General features: G+C 47.7%; 11 non-coding genes across 11 annotated transcripts; all 11 read right to left on the reverse strand.

Moving 5' to 3' along the window:
- Positions 1-388: 388 nt before the first annotated feature.
- LOC142686103 (U2 spliceosomal RNA) lies at positions 389-579 on the reverse strand. The gene has a single exon (XR_012855482.1). It is a non-coding gene; the product is annotated as a U2 spliceosomal RNA (small nuclear RNA).
- A 1,288-nt stretch (positions 580-1,867) lies between these two features.
- LOC142686104 (U2 spliceosomal RNA) lies at positions 1,868-2,058 on the reverse strand. The gene has a single exon (XR_012855483.1). It is a non-coding gene; the product is annotated as a U2 spliceosomal RNA (small nuclear RNA).
- A 1,288-nt stretch (positions 2,059-3,346) lies between these two features.
- Positions 3,347-3,537, reverse strand: LOC142686105 (U2 spliceosomal RNA). Its single transcript, XR_012855484.1, has one exon. It is a non-coding gene; the product is annotated as a U2 spliceosomal RNA (small nuclear RNA).
- Positions 3,538-4,817: 1,280 nt separating this feature from the next.
- Positions 4,818-5,008, reverse strand: LOC142686106 (U2 spliceosomal RNA). Its single transcript, XR_012855485.1, has one exon. It is a non-coding gene; the product is annotated as a U2 spliceosomal RNA (small nuclear RNA).
- A 1,287-nt stretch (positions 5,009-6,295) lies between these two features.
- On the reverse strand, positions 6,296-6,486 carry LOC142686107 (U2 spliceosomal RNA). The gene has a single exon (XR_012855486.1). It is a non-coding gene; the product is annotated as a U2 spliceosomal RNA (small nuclear RNA).
- Positions 6,487-7,786: 1,300 nt separating this feature from the next.
- LOC142686108 (U2 spliceosomal RNA) lies at positions 7,787-7,977 on the reverse strand. The gene has a single exon (XR_012855487.1). It is a non-coding gene; the product is annotated as a U2 spliceosomal RNA (small nuclear RNA).
- A 1,296-nt stretch (positions 7,978-9,273) lies between these two features.
- LOC142686109 (U2 spliceosomal RNA) lies at positions 9,274-9,464 on the reverse strand. The gene has a single exon (XR_012855488.1). It is a non-coding gene; the product is annotated as a U2 spliceosomal RNA (small nuclear RNA).
- Positions 9,465-10,749: 1,285 nt separating this feature from the next.
- On the reverse strand, positions 10,750-10,940 carry LOC142686110 (U2 spliceosomal RNA). The gene has a single exon (XR_012855489.1). It is a non-coding gene; the product is annotated as a U2 spliceosomal RNA (small nuclear RNA).
- A 1,277-nt stretch (positions 10,941-12,217) lies between these two features.
- LOC142686112 (U2 spliceosomal RNA) lies at positions 12,218-12,408 on the reverse strand. Its single transcript, XR_012855490.1, has one exon. It is a non-coding gene; the product is annotated as a U2 spliceosomal RNA (small nuclear RNA).
- A 1,295-nt stretch (positions 12,409-13,703) lies between these two features.
- LOC142686113 (U2 spliceosomal RNA) lies at positions 13,704-13,894 on the reverse strand. The gene has a single exon (XR_012855491.1). It is a non-coding gene; the product is annotated as a U2 spliceosomal RNA (small nuclear RNA).
- A 1,292-nt stretch (positions 13,895-15,186) lies between these two features.
- Positions 15,187-15,377, reverse strand: LOC142686115 (U2 spliceosomal RNA). Its single transcript, XR_012855493.1, has one exon. It is a non-coding gene; the product is annotated as a U2 spliceosomal RNA (small nuclear RNA).
- Between the last annotated feature and the right edge of the window lie 931 nt (positions 15,378-16,308).

Consider the following 16,308-nt stretch of genomic DNA (forward strand, 5'->3'; position numbering starts at 1 on the left):
CCTACTCCACTCCACTATTTGACTGTTGTGCTGCATCAATCAATCAATCAATCAATCAATCAATCAATCAATCAATCAATCAATCAATCAGTGGCTGGCTCAGGTGCAGCTCTTTAACTTACCTAAAAGGGAGGGCGGAGAGAAGACAAGGAAGGTGAATGAGGTGTTCCAATGTGAAATGCCGGAAACACAGAAACACAGACGACACACAACAAGAGGTGGCAATCTATTCATTAATTGCATTTAATCAATGAGCTCATTATTACTCATGCATTGTCCAACAGGTGTTGAAATAATGGGATTAAAAGGGGAGATCCCTTCAGAAAGACAGAAACAATAGCAAAGACAAAAAACACTTTTGGAATCTGCTTTTAGTCAACACATAAGGAAAGGGTGCACCGGTCCTGGAAATACTGCAATACCAGGTCAATGCGTGGAGTGGACAGAGCAAGCTCTATTTCCATCTCCCTGTTCTAAAAATCCATTTAATATATGGTCCCCAGATAGGGGACGTATCAGATATTAAACTGATAAGAACAGATACTACACTTGATCTTAGCCAAAAGGCCGAGAAGCGATAACCCGAACGGGCCGCGCGTTGCCCGAGCCTGCCCGATACTGCTGTTCAGCCCTTGCAGCGATTCAGCCTACTTCTAGGCAATTCCATGGGGCCCTGCAGGCTCACACACTCACAGCTACACGGGAGGTGAATAAAGGCCGGAGAGGAAGCCAGACAGGATTTGCTTCTTTTGCTTGCACCACAATGCAGTGCTGAAAGAGGAGGAATCTACATAAAAACGCCTTCCTGGCAACGCCCAAATGCCCTGCTGCCATGCAGATAAACACTGGCAGCGGCAGCAAGTGCATGCCCACAGCCACCCCTTGTTCCTTCACACCTTGTATCAGCTGTAATCCAGTCCAGTCCAGTGCTGCCTGCTGAGCAGCACTGACCAACACTGCCTGGGCCCAGGCTTTTATCTCTGAGGCCCCATTATGATGTCAGAAAGCTGGCTCTGGAATCCTGAGGGCTCCACTATGACACGTGCAAAGTTCCGTCTGAACTTTATATAAGACAGTGAGGCTCAGTCAGTCACTCAGTGTTGCCTGAGAGGGCAACACTGCAACAGCCGGCCGCCAGGCTGTCTTTTTTTTGCACAGCTAGTTGCCTCCAGGAGGCCACAAGAGGGAGACAAGGGACTGCAAAATGGAAAATAGGCATCCACCAACTTTACAGACAACTTCTCCTTGCTCCTACAACCTCCATCCTTGCACAGTTTGTTATTCTTCTAGGTAACATAGTAACAAATCCAAATTGCTGCTCTCTTTGTAGGCAAGCAAGGCTTTGTTGCAACTGCAATTCTTACTTCTTCTTGAAATGTAGGGACGACAGTACATTCCATCACATCCATCTAGTGTACACAGGTAGGTCCATTGTGGCGGGCAGGCGAGCGGGCGGGCTGCTTTATTGGCTGTTTGCTGTTCCCCTACTCCACTCCACTATTTGACTGTTGTGCTGCATCAATCAATCAATCAATCAATCAATCAATCAATCAATCAATCAATCAATCAGTGGCTGGCTCAGGTGCAGCTCTTTAACTTACCTAAAAGGGAGGGCGGAGAGAAGACAAGGAAGGTGAATGAGGTGTTCCAATGTGAAATGCCGGAAACACAGAAACACAGACGACACACAACAAGAGGTGGCAATCTATTCATTAATTGCATTTAATCAATGAGCTCATTATCACTCATGCATTGTCCAACAGGTGTTGAAATAATGGGATTAAAAGGGGAGATCCCTTCAGAAAGACAGAAACAATAGCAAAGACAAAAAACACTTTTGGAATCTGCTTTTAGTCAACACATAAGGAAAGGGTGCACCGGTCCTGGAAATACTGCAATACCAGGTCAATGCGTGGAGTGGACAGAGCAAGCTCTATTTCCATCTCCCTGTTCTAAAAATCCATTTAATATATGGTCCCCAGATAGGGGACGTATCAGATATTAAACTGATAAGAACAGATACTACACTTGATCTTAGCCAAAAGGCCGAGAAGCGATAACCCGAACGGGCCGCGCGTTGCCCGAGCCTGCCCGATACTGCTGTTCAGCCCTTGCAGCGATTCAGCCTACTTCTAGGCAATTCCATGGGGCCCTGCAGGCTCACACACTCACAGCTACACGGGAGGTGAATAAAGGCCGGAGAGGAAGCCAGACAGGATTTGCTTCTTTTGCTTGCACCACAATGCAGTGCTGAAAGAGGAGGAATCTACATAAAAACGCCTTCCTGGCAACGCCCAAATGCCCTGCTGCCATGCAGATAAACACTGGCAGCGGCAGCAAGTGCATGCCCACAGCCACCCCTTGTTCCTTCACACCTTGTATCAGCTGTAATCCAGTCCAGTCCAGTGCTGCCTGCTGAGCAGCACTGACCAACACTGCCTGGGCCCAGGCTTTTATCTCTGAGGCCCCATTATGATGTCAGAAAGCTGGCTCTGGAATCCTGAGGGCTCCACTATGACACGTGCAAAGTTCCGTCTGAACTTTATATAAGACGGTGAGGCTCAGTCAGTCACTCAGTGTTGCCTGAGAGGGCAACACTGCAACAGCCGGCCGCCAGGCTGTCTTTTTTTTGCACAGCTAGTTGCCTCCAGGAGGCCACAAGAGGGAGACAAGGGACTGCAAAATGGAAAATAGGCATCCACCAACTTTACAGACAACTTCTCCTTGCTCCTACAACCTCCATCCTTGCACAGTTTGTTATTCTTCTAGGTAACATAGTAACAAATCCAAATTGCTGCTCTCTTTGTAGGCAAGCAAGGCTTTGTTGCAACTGCAATTCTTACTTCTTCTTGAAATGTAGGGACGACAGTACATTCCATCACATCCATCTAGTGTACACAGGTAGGTCCATTGTGGCGGGCAGGCGAGCGGGCGGGCTGCTTTATTGGCTGTTTGCTGTTCCCCTACTCCACTCCACTATTTGACTGTTGTGCGGCATCAATCAATCAATCAATCAATCAATCAATCAATCAATCAATCAATCAATCAGTGGCTGGCTCAGGTGCAGCTCTTTAACTTACCTAAAAGGGAGGGCGGAGAGAAGACAAGGAAGGTGAATGAGGTGTTCCAATGTGAAATGCCGGAAACACAGAAACACAGACGACACACAACAAGAGGTGGCAATCTATTCATTAATTGCATTTAATCAATGAGCTCATTATCACTCATGCATTGTCCAACAGGTGTTGAAATAATGGGATTAAAAGGGGAGATCCCTTCAGAAAGACAGAAACAATAGCAAAGACAAAAAACACTTTTGGAATCTGCTTTTAGTCAACACATAAGGAAAGGGTGCACCGGTCCTGGAAATACTGCAATACCAGGTCAATGCGTGGAGTGGACAGAGCAAGCTCTATTTCCATCTCCCTGTTCTAAAAATCCATTTAATATATGGTCCCCAGATAGGGGACGTATCAGATATTAAACTGATAAGAACAGATACTACACTTGATCTTAGCCAAAAGGCCGAGAAGCGATAACCCGAACGGGCCGCGCGTTGCCCGAGCCTGCCCGATACTGCTGTTCAGCCCTTGCAGCGATTCAGCCTACTTCTAGGCAATTCCATGGGGCCCTGCAGGCTCACACACTCACAGCTACACGGGAGGTGAATAAAGGCCGGAGAGGAAGCCAGACAGGATTTGCTTCTTTTGCTTGCACCACAATGCAGTGCTGAAAGAGGAGGAATCTACATAAAAACGCCTTCCTGGCAACGCCCAAATGCCCTGCTGCCATGCAGATAAACACTGGCAGCGGCAGCAAGTGCATGCCCACAGCCACCCCTTGTTCCTTCACACCTTGTATCAGCTGTAATCCAGTCCAGTCCAGTGCTGCCTGCTGAGCAGCACTGACCAACACTGCCTGGGCCCAGGCTTTTATCTCTGAGGCCCCATTATGATGTCAGAAAGCTGGCTCTGGAATCCTGAGGGCTCCACTATGACACGTGCAAAGTTCCGTCTGAACTTTATATAAGACGGTGAGGCTCAGTCAGTCACTCAGTGTTGCCTGAGAGGGCAACACTGCAACAGCCGGCCGCCAGGCTGTCTTTTTTTTGCACAGCTAGTTGCCTCCAGGAGGCCACAAGAGGGAGACAAGGGACTGCAAAATGGAAAATAGGCATCCACCAACTTTACAGACAACTTCTCCTTGCTCCTACAACCTCCATCCTTGCACAGTTTGTTATTCTTCTAGGTAACATAGTAACAAATCCAAATTGCTGCTCTCTTTGTAGGCAAGCAAGGCTTTGTTGCAACTGCAATTCTTACTTCTTCTTGAAATGTAGGGACGACAGTACATTCCATCACATCCATCTAATGTACACAGGTAGGTCCATTGTGGCGGGCAGGCGAGCGGGCGGGCTGCTTTATTGGCTGTTTGCTGTTCCCCTACTCCACTCCACTATTTGACTGTTGTGCTGCATCAATCAATCAATCAATCAATCAATCAATCAATCAATCAATCAGTGGCTGGCTCAGGTGCAGCTCTTTAACTTACCTAAAAGGGAGGGCGGAGAGAAGACAAGGAAGGTGAATGAGGTGTTCCAATGTGAAATGCCGGAAACACAGAAACACAGACGACACACAACAAGAGGTGGCAATCTATTCATTAATTGCATTTAATCAATGAGCTCATTATTACTCATGCATTGTCCAACAGGTGTTGAAATAATGGGATTAAAAGGGGAGATCCCTTCAGAAAGACAGAAACAATAGCAAAGACAAAAAACACTTTTGGAATCTGCTTTTAGTCAACACATAAGGAAAGGGTGCACCGGTCCTGGAAATACTGCAATACCAGGTCAATGCGTGGAGTGGACAGAGCAAGCTCTATTTCCATCTCCCTGTTCTAAAAATCCATTTAATATATGGTCCCCAGATAGGGGACGTATCAGATATTAAACTGATAAGAACAGATACTACACTTGATCTTAGCCAAAAGGCCGAGAAGCGATAACCCGAACGGGCCGCGCGTTGCCCGAGCCTGCCCGATACTGCTGTTCAGCCCTTGCAGCGATTCAGCCTACTTCTAGGCAATTCCATGGGGCCCTGCAGGCTCACACACTCACAGCTACACGGGAGGTGAATAAAGGCCGGAGAGGAAGCCAGACAGGATTTGCTTCTTTTGCTTGCACCACAATGCAGTGCTGAAAGAGGAGGAATCTACATAAAAACGCCTTCCTGGCAACGCCCAAATGCCCTGCTGCCATGCAGATAAACACTGGCAGCGGCAGCAAGTGCATGCCCACAGCCACCCCTTGTTCCTTCACACCTTGTATCAGCTGTAATCCAGTCCAGTCCAGTGCTGCCTGCTGAGCAGCACTGACCAACACTGCCTGGGCCCAGGCTTTTATCTCTGAGGCCCCATTATGATGTCAGAAAGCTGGCTCTGGAATCCTGAGGGCTCCACTATGACACGTGCAAAGTTCCGTCTGAACTTTATATAAGACAGTGAGGCTCAGTCAGTCACTCAGTGTTGCCTGAGAGGGCAACACTGCAACAGCCGGCCGCCAGGCTGTCTTTTTTTGCACAGCTAGTTGCCTCCAGGAGGCCACAAGAGGGAGACAAGGGACTGCAAAATGGAAAATAGGCATCCACCAACTTTACAGACAACTTCTCCTTGCTCCTACAACCTCCATCCTTGCACAGTTTGTTATTCTTCTAGGTAACATAGTAACAAATCCAAATTGCTGCTCTCTTTGTAGGCAAGCAAGGCTTTGTTGCAACTGCAATTCTTACTTCTTCTTGAAATGTAGGGACGACAGTACATTCCATCACATCCATCTAGTGTACACAGGTAGGTCCATTGTGGCGGGCAGGCGAGCGGGCGGGCTGCTTTATTGGCTGTTTGCTGTTCCCCTACTCCACTCCACTATTTGACTGTTGTGCTGCATCAATCAATCAATCAATCAATCAATCAATCAATCAATCAATCAATCAATCAGTGGCTGGCTCAGGTGCAGCTCTTTAACTTACCTAAAAGGGAGGGCGGAGAGAAGACAAGGAAGGTGAATGAGGTGTTCCAATGTGAAATGCCGGAAACACAGAAACACAGACGACACACAACAAGAGGTGGCAATCTATTCATTAATTGCATTTAATCAATGAGCTCATTATCACTCATGCATTGTCCAACAGGTGTTGAAATAATGGGATTAAAAGGGGAGATCCCTTCAGAAAGACAGAAACAATAGCAAAGACAAAAAACACTTTTGGAATCTGCTTTTAGTCAACACATAAGGAAAGGGTGCACCGGTCCTGGAAATACTGCAATACCAGGTCAATGCGTGGAGTGGACAGAGCAAGCTCTATTTCCATCTCCCTGTTCTAAAAATCCATTTAATATATGGTCCCCAGATAGGGGACGTATCAGATATTAAACTGATAAGAACAGATACTACACTTGATCTTAGCCAAAAGGCCGAGAAGCGATAACCCGAACGGGCCGCGCGTTGCCCGAGCCTGCCCGATACTGCTGTTCAGCCCTTGCAGCGATTCAGCCTACTTCTAGGCAATTCCATGGGGCCCTGCAGGCTCACACACTCACAGCTACACGGGAGGTGAATAAAGGCCGGAGAGGAAGCCAGACAGGATTTGCTTCTTTTGCTTGCACCACAATGCAGTGCTGAAAGAGGAGGAATCTACATAAAAACGCCTTCCTGGCAACGCCCAAATGCCCTGCTGCCATGCAGATAAACACTGGCAGCGGCAGCAAGTGCATGCCCACAGCCACCCCTTGTTCCTTCACACCTTGTATCAGCTGTAATCCAGTCCAGTCCAGTGCTGCCTGCTGAGCAGCACTGACCAACACTGCCTGGGCCCAGGCTTTTATCTCTGAGGCCCCATTATGATGTCAGAAAGCTGGCTCTGGAATCCTGAGGGCTCCACTATGACACGTGCAAAGTTCCGTCTGAACTTTATATAAGACGGTGAGGCTCAGTCAGTCACTCAGTGTTGCCTGAGAGGGCAACACTGCAACAGCTGGCCGCCAGGCTGTCTTTTTTTTGCACAGCTAGTTGCCTCCAGGAGGCCACAAGAGGGAGACAAGGGACTGCAAAATGGAAAATAGGCATCCACCAACTTTACAGACAACTTCTCCTTGCTCCTACAACCTCCATCCTTGCACAGTTTGTTATTCTTCTAGGTAACATAGTAACAAATCCAAATTGCTGCTCTCTTTGTAGGCAAGCAAGGCTTTGTTGCAACTGCAATTCTTACTTCTTCTTGAAATGTAGGGACGACAGTACATTCCATCACATCCATCTAGTGTACACAGGTAGGTCCATTGTGGCGGGCAGGCGAGCGGGCGGGCTGCTTTATTGGCTGTTTGCTGTTCCCCTACTCCACTCCACTATTTGACTGTTGTGCGGCATCAATCAATCAATCAATCAATCAATCAATCAATCAATCAATCAATCAATCAATCAATCAATCAGTGGCTGGCTCAGGTGCAGCTCTTTAACTTACCTAAAAGGGAGGGCGGAGAGAAGACAAGGAAGGTGAATGAGGTGTTCCAATGTGAAATGCCGGAAACACAGAAACACAGACGACACACAACAAGAGGTGGCAATCTATTCATTAATTGCATTTAATCAATGAGCTCATTATCACTCATGCATTGTCCAACAGGTGTTGAAATAATGGGATTAAAAGGGGAGATCCCTTCAGAAAGACAGAAACAATAGCAAAGACAAAAAACACTTTTGGAATCTGCTTTTAGTCAACACATAAGGAAAGGGTGCACCGGTCCTGGAAATACTGCAATACCAGGTCAATGCGTGGAGTGGACAGAGCAAGCTCTATTTCCATCTCCCTGTTCTAAAAATCCATTTAATATATGGTCCCCAGATAGGGGACGTATCAGATATTAAACTGATAAGAACAGATACTACACTTGATCTTAGCCAAAAGGCCGAGAAGCGATAACCCGAACGGGCCGCGCGTTGCCCGAGCCTGCCCGATACTGCTGTTCAGCCCTTGCAGCGATTCAGCCTACTTCTAGGCAATTCCATGGGGCCCTGCAGGCTCACACACTCACAGCTACACGGGAGGTGAATAAAGGCCGGAGAGGAAGCCAGACAGGATTTGCTTCTTTTGCTTGCACCACAATGCAGTGCTGAAAGAGGAGGAATCTACATAAAAACGCCTTCCTGGCAACGCCCAAATGCCCTGCTGCCATGCAGATAAACACTGGCAGCGGCAGCAAGTGCATGCCCACAGCCACCCCTTGTTCCTTCACACCTTGTATCAGCTGTAATCCAGTCCAGTCCAGTGCTGCCTGCTGAGCAGCACTGACCAACACTGCCTGGGCCCAGGCTTTTATCTCTGAGGCCCCATTATGATGTCAGAAAGCTGGCTCTGGAATCCTGAGGGCTCCACTATGACACGTGCAAAGTTCCGTCTGAACTTTATATAAGACGGTGAGGCTCAGTCAGTCACTCAGTGTTGCCTGAGAGGGCAACACTGCAACAGCCGGCCGCCAGGCTGTCTTTTTTTTGCACAGCTAGTTGCCTCCAGGAGGCCACAAGAGGGAGACAAGGGACTGCAAAATGGAAAATAGGCATCCACCAACTTTACAGACAACTTCTCCTTGCTCCTACAACCTCCATCCTTGCACAGTTTGTTATTCTTCTAGGTAACATAGTAACAAATCCAAATTGCTGCTCTCTTTGTAGGCAAGCAAGGCTTTGTTGCAACTGCAATTCTTACTTCTTCTTGAAATGTAGGGACGACAGTACATTCCATCACATCCATCTAGTGTACACAGGTAGGTCCATTGTGGCGGGCAGGCGAGCGGGCGGGCTGCTTTATTGGCTGTTTGCTGTTCCCCTACTCCACTCCACTATTTGACTGTTGTGCTGCATCAATCAATCAATCAATCAATCAATCAATCAATCAATCAATCAATCAATCAATCAATCAGTGGCTGGCTCAGGTGCAGCTCTTTAACTTACCTAAAAGGGAGGGCGGAGAGAAGACAAGGAAGGTGAATGAGGTGTTCCAATGTGAAATGCCGGAAACACAGAAACACAGACGACACACAACAAGAGGTGGCAATCTATTCATTAATTGCATTTAATCAATGAGCTCATTATTACTCATGCATTGTCCAACAGGTGTTGAAATAATGGGATTAAAAGGGGAGATCCCTTCAGAAAGACAGAAACAATAGCAAAGACAAAAAACACTTTTGGAATCTGCTTTTAGTCAACACATAAGGAAAGGGTGCACCGGTCCTGGAAATACTGCAATACCAGGTCAATGCGTGGAGTGGACAGAGCAAGCTCTATTTCCATCTCCCTGTTCTAAAAATCCATTTAATATATGGTCCCCAGATAGGGGACGTATCAGATATTAAACTGATAAGAACAGATACTACACTTGATCTTAGCCAAAAGGCCGAGAAGCGATAACCCGAACGGGCCGCGCGTTGCCCGAGCCTGCCCGATACTGCTGTTCAGCCCTTGCAGCGATTCAGCCTACTTCTAGGCAATTCCATGGGGCCCTGCAGGCTCACACACTCACAGCTACACGGGAGGTGAATAAAGGCCGGAGAGGAAGCCAGACAGGATTTGCTTCTTTTGCTTGCACCACAATGCAGTGCTGAAAGAGGAGGAATCTACATAAAAACGCCTTCCTGGCAACGCCCAAATGCCCTGCTGCCATGCAGATAAACACTGGCAGCGGCAGCAAGTGCATGCCCACAGCCACCCCTTGTTCCTTCACACCTTGTATCAGCTGTAATCCAGTCCAGTCCAGTGCTGCCTGCTGAGCAGCACTGACCAACACTGCCTGGGCCCAGGCTTTTATCTCTGAGGCCCCATTATGATGTCAGAAAGCTGGCTCTGGAATCCTGAGGGCTCCACTATGACACGTGCAAAGTTCCGTCTGAACTTTATATAAGACGGTGAGGCTCAGTCAGTCACTCAGTGTTGCCTGAGAGGGCAACACTGCAACAGCCGGCCGCCAGGCTGTCTTTTTTTTGCACAGCTAGTTGCCTCCAGGAGGCCACAAGAGGGAGACAAGGGACTGCAAAATGGAAAATAGGCATCCACCAACTTTACAGACAACTTCTCCTTGCTCCTACAACCTCCATCCTTGCACAGTTTGTTATTCTTCTAGGTAACATAGTAACAAATCCAAATTGCTGCTCTCTTTGTAGGCAAGCAAGGCTTTGTTGCAACTGCAATTCTTACTTCTTCTTGAAATGTAGGGACGACAGTACATTCCATCACATCCATCTAGTGTACACAGGTAGGTCCATTGTGGCGGGCAGGCGAGCGGGCGGGCTGCTTTATTGGCTGTTTGCTGTTCCCCTACTCCACTCCACTATTTGACTGTTGTGCTGCATCAATCAATCAATCAATCAATCAATCAATCAATCAATCAATCAATCAAGTGGCTGGCTCAGGTGCAGCTCTTTAACTTACCTAAAAGGGAGGGCGGAGAGAAGACAAGGAAGGTGAATGAGGTGTTCCAATGTGAAATGCCGGAAACACAGAAACACAGACGACACACAACAAGAGGTGGCAATCTATTCATTAATTGCATTTAATCAATGAGCTCATTATCACTCATGCATTGTCCAACAGGTGTTGAAATAATGGGATTAAAAGGGGAGATCCCTTCAGAAAGACAGAAACAATAGCAAAGACAAAAAACACTTTTGGAATCTGCTTTTAGTCAACACATAAGGAAAGGGTGCACCGGTCCTGGAAATACTGCAATACCAGGTCAATGCGTGGAGTGGACAGAGCAAGCTCTATTTCCATCTCCCTGTTCTAAAAATCCATTTAATATATGGTCCCCAGATAGGGGACGTATCAGATATTAAACTGATAAGAACAGATACTACACTTGATCTTAGCCAAAAGGCCGAGAAGCGATAACCCGAACGGGCCGCGCGTTGCCCGAGCCTGCCCGATACTGCTGTTCAGCCCTTGCAGCGATTCAGCCTACTTCTAGGCAATTCCATGGGGCCCTGCAGGCTCACACACTCACAGCTACACGGGAGGTGAATAAAGGCCGGAGAGGAAGCCAGACAGGATTTGCTTCTTTTGCTTGCACCACAATGCAGTGCTGAAAGAGGAGGAATCTACATAAAAACGCCTTCCTGGCAACGCCCAAATGCCCTGCTGCCATGCAGATAAACACTGGCAGCGGCAGCAAGTGCATGCCCACAGCCACCCCTTGTTCCTTCACACCTTGTATCAGCTGTAATCCAGTCCAGTCCAGTGCTGCCTGCTGAGCAGCACTGACCAACACTGCCTGGGCCCAGGCTTTTATCTCTGAGGCCCCATTATGATGTCAGAAAGCTGGCTCTGGAATCCTGAGGGCTCCACTATGACACGTGCAAAGTTCCGTCTGAACTTTATATAAGACGGTGAGGCTCAGTCAGTCACTCAGTGTTGCCTGAGAGGGCAACACTGCAACAGCCGGCCGCCAGGCTGTCTTTTTTTTGCACAGCTAGTTGCCTCCAGGAGGCCACAAGAGGGAGACAAGGGACTGCAAAATGGAAAATAGGCATCCACCAACTTTACAGACAACTTCTCCTTGCTCCTACAACCTCCATCCTTGCACAGTTTGTTATTCTTCTAGGTAACATAGTAACAAATCCAAATTGCTGCTCTCTTTGTAGGCAAGCAAGGCTTTGTTGCAACTGCAATTCTTACTTCTTCTTGAAATGTAGGGACGACAGTACATTCCATCACATCCATCTAGTGTACACAGGTAGGTCCATTGTGGCGGGCAGGCGAGCGGGCGGGCTGCTTTATTGGCTGTTTGCTGTTCCCCTACTCCACTCCACTATTTGACTGTTGTGCTGCATCAATCAATCAATCAATCAATCAATCAATCAATCAATCAAGTGGCTGGCTCAGGTGCAGCTCTTTAACTTACCTAAAAGGGAGGGCGGAGAGAAGACAAGGAAGGTGAATGAGGTGTTCCAATGTGAAATGCCGGAAACACAGAAACACAGACGACACACAACAAGAGGTGGCAATCTATTCATTAATTGCATTTAATCAATGAGCTCATTATCACTCATGCATTGTCCAACAGGTGTTGAAATAATGGGATTAAAAGGGGAGATCCCTTCAGAAAGACAGAAACAATAGCAAAGACAAAAAACACTTTTGGAATCTGCTTTTAGTCAACACATAAGGAAAGGGTGCACCGGTCCTGGAAATACTGCAATACCAGGTCAATGCGTGGAGTGGACAGAGCAAGCTCTATTTCCATCTCCCTGTTCTAAAAATCCATTTAATATATGGTCCCCAGATAGGGGACGTATCAGATATTAAACTGATAAGAACAGATACTACACTTGATCTTAGCCAAAAGGCCGAGAAGCGATAACCCGAACGGGCCGCGCGTTGCCCGAGCCTGCCCGATACTGCTGTTCAGCCCTTGCAGCGATTCAGCCTACTTCTAGGCAATTCCATGGGGCCCTGCAGGCTCACACACTCACAGCTACACGGGAGGTGAATAAAGGCCGGAGAGGAAGCCAGACAGGATTTGCTTCTTTTGCTTGCACCACAATGCAGTGCTGAAAGAGGAGGAATCTACATAAAAACGCCTTCCTGGCAACGCCCAAATGCCCTGCTGCCATGCAGATAAACACTGGCAGCGGCAGCAAGTGCATGCCCACAGCCACCCCTTGTTCCTTCACACCTTGTATCAGCTGTAATCCAGTCCAGTCCAGTGCTGCCTGCTGAGCAGCACTGACCAACACTGCCTGGGCCCAGGCTTTTATCTCTGAGGCCCCATTATGATGTCAGAAAGCTGGCTCTGGAATCCTGAGGGCTCCACTATGACACGTGCAAAGTTCCGTCTGAACTTTATATAAGACGGTGAGGCTCAGTCAGTCACTCAGTGTTGCCTGAGAGGGCAACACTGCAACAGCCGGCCGCCAGGCTGTCTTTTTTTTGCACAGCTAGTTGCCTCCAGGAGGCCAAAGAGGGAGACAAGGGACTGCAAAATGGAAAATAGGCATCCACCAACTTTACAGACAACTTCTCCTTGCTCCTACAACCTCCATCCTTGCACAGTTTGTTATTCTTCTAGGTAACATAGTAACAAATCCAAATTGCTGCTCTCTTTGTAGGCAAGCAAGGCTTTGTTGCAACTGCAATTCTTACTTCTTCTTGAAATGTAGGGACGACAGTACATTCCATCACATCCATCTAGTGTACACAGGTAGGTCCATTGTGGCGGGCAGGCGAGCGGGCGGGCTGCTTTATTGGCTGTTTGCTGTTCCCCTACTCCACTCCACTATTTGACTGTTGTGCTGCAGCAATCAATCAATCAATCAATCAATCAATCAATCAATCAATCAATCAATCAATCAATCAGTGGCTGGCTCAGGTGCAGCTCTTTAACTTACCTAAAAGGGAGGGCGGAGAGAAGACAAGGAAGGTGAATGAGGTGTTCCAATGTGAAATGCCGGAAACACAGAAACACAGACGACACACAACAAGAGGTGGCAATCTATTCATTAATTGCATTTAATCAATGAGCTCATTATCACTCATGCATTGTCCAACAGGTGTTGAAATAATGGGATTAAAAGGGGAGATCCCTTCAGAAAGACAGAAACAATAGCAAAGACAAAAAACACTTTTGGAATCTGCTTTTAGTCAACACATAAGGAAAGGGTGCACCGGTCCTGGAAATACTGCAATACCAGGTCAATGCGTGGAGTGGACAGAGCAAGCTCTATTTCCATCTCCCTGTTCTAAAAATCCATTTAATATATGGTCCCCAGATAGGGGACGTATCAGATATTAAACTGATAAGAACAGATACTACACTTGATCTTAGCCAAAAGGCCGAGAAGCGATAACCCGAACGGGCCGCGCGTTGCCCGAGCCTGCCCGATACTGCTGTTCAGCCCTTGCAGCGATTCAGCCTACTTCTAGGCAATTCCATGGGGCCCTGCAGGCTCACACACTCACAGCTACACGGGAGGTGAATAAAGGCCGGAGAGGAAGCCAGACAGGATTTGCTTCTTTTGCTTGCACCACAATGCAGTGCTGAAAGAGGAGGAATCTACATAAAAACGCCTTCCTGGCAACGCCCAAATGCCCTGCTGCCATGCAGATAAACACTGGCAGCGGCAGCAAGTGCATGCCCACAGCCACCCCTTGTTCCTTCACACCTTGTATCAGCTGTAATCCAGTCCAGTCCAGTGCTGCCTGCTGAGCAGCACTGACCAACACTGCCTGGGCCCAGGCTTTTATCTCTGAGGCCCCATTATGATGTCAGAAAGCTGGCTCTGGAATCCTGAGGGCTCCACTATGACACGTGCAAAGTTCCGTCTGAACTTTATATAAGACGGTGAGGCTCAGTCAGTCACTCAGTGTTGCCTGAGAGGGCAACACTGCAACAGCCGGCCGCCAGGCTGTCTTTTTTTTGCACAGCTAGTTGCCTCCAGGAGGCCACAAGAGGGAGACAAGGGACTGCAAAATGGAAAATAGGCATCCACCAACTTTACAGACAACTTCTCCTTGCTCCTACAACCTCCATCCTTGCACAGTTTGTTATTCTTCTAGGTAACATAGTAACAAATCCAAATTGCTGCTCTCTTTGTAGGCAAGCAAGGCTTTGTTGCAACTGCAATTCTTACTTCTTCTTGAAATGTAGGGACGACAGTACATTCCATCACATCCATCTAGTGTACACAGGTAGGTCCATTGTGGCGGGCAGGCGAGCGGGCGGGCTGCTTTATTGGCTGTTTGCTGTTCCCCTACTCCACTCCACTATTTGACTGTTGTGCTGCATCAATCAATCAATCAATCAATCAATCAATCAATCAATCAATCAATCAATCAATCAGTGGCTGGCTCAGGTGCAGCTCTTTAACTTACCTAAAAGGGAGGGCGGAGAGAAGACAAGGAAGGTGAATGAGGTGTTCCAATGTGAAATGCCGGAAACACAGAAACACAGACGACACACAACAAGAGGTGGCAATCTATTCATTAATTGCATTTAATCAATGAGCTCATTATTACTCATGCATTGTCCAACAGGTGTTGAAATAATGGGATTAAAAGGGGAGATCCCTTCAGAAAGACAGAAACAATAGCAAAGACAAAAAACACTTTTGGAATCTGCTTTTAGTCAACACATAAGGAAAGGGTGCACCGGTCCTGGAAATACTGCAATACCAGGTCAATGCGTGGAGTGGACAGAGCAAGCTCTATTTCCATCTCCCTGTTCTAAAAATCCATTTAATATATGGTCCCCAGATAGGGGACGTATCAGATATTAAACTGATAAGAACAGATACTACACTTGATCTTAGCCAAAAGGCCGAGAAGCGATAACCCGAACGGGCCGCGCGTTGCCCGAGCCTGCCCGATACTGCTGTTCAGCCCTTGCAGCGATTCAGCCTACTTCTAGGCAATTCCATGGGGCCCTGCAGGCTCACACACTCACAGCTACACGGGAGGTGAATAAAGGCCGGAGAGGAAGCCAGACAGGATTTGCTTCTTTTGCTTGCACCACAATGCAGTGCTGAAAGAGGAGGAATCTACATAAAAACGCCTTCCTGGCAACGCCCAAATGCCCTGCTGCCATGCAGATAAACACTGGCAGCGGCAGCAAGTGCATGCCCACAGCCACCCCTTGTTCCTTCACACCTTGTATCAGCTGTAATCCAGTCCAGTCCAGTGCTGCCTGCTGAGCAGCACTGACCAACACTGCCTGGGCCCAGGATTTTATCTCTGAGGCCCCATTATGATGTCAGAAAGCTGGCTCTGGAATCCTGAGGGCTCCACTATGACACGTGCAAAGTTCCGTCTGAACTTTATATAAGACGGTGAGGCTCAGTCAGTCACTCAGTGTTGCCTGAGAGGGCAACACTGCAACAGCCGGCCGCCAGGCTGTCTTTTTTTTGCACAGCTAGTTGCCTCCAGGAGGCCACAAGAGGGAGACAAGGGACTGCAAAATGGAAAATAGGCATCCACCAACTTTACAGACAACTTCTCCTTGCTCCTACAACCTCCATCCTTGCACAGTTTGTTATTCTTCTAGGTAACATAGTAACAAATCCAAATTGCTGCTCTCTTTGTAGGCAAGCAAGGCTTTGTTGCAACTGCAATTCTTACTTCTTCTTGAAATGTAGGGACGACAGTACATTCCATCACATCCATCTAGTGTACACAGGTAGGTCCATTGTGGCGGGCAGGCGAGCGGGCGGGCTGCTTTATTGGCTGTTTGCTGTTCCCCTACTCCACTCCACTATTTGACTGTT

This window comes from Rhinoderma darwinii (assembly GCF_050947455.1).
Source record: "Rhinoderma darwinii isolate aRhiDar2 chromosome 5 unlocalized genomic scaffold, aRhiDar2.hap1 SUPER_5_unloc_17, whole genome shotgun sequence".
NCBI classification, from domain to species: Eukaryota; Metazoa; Chordata; class Amphibia; order Anura; family Rhinodermatidae; genus Rhinoderma; species Rhinoderma darwinii.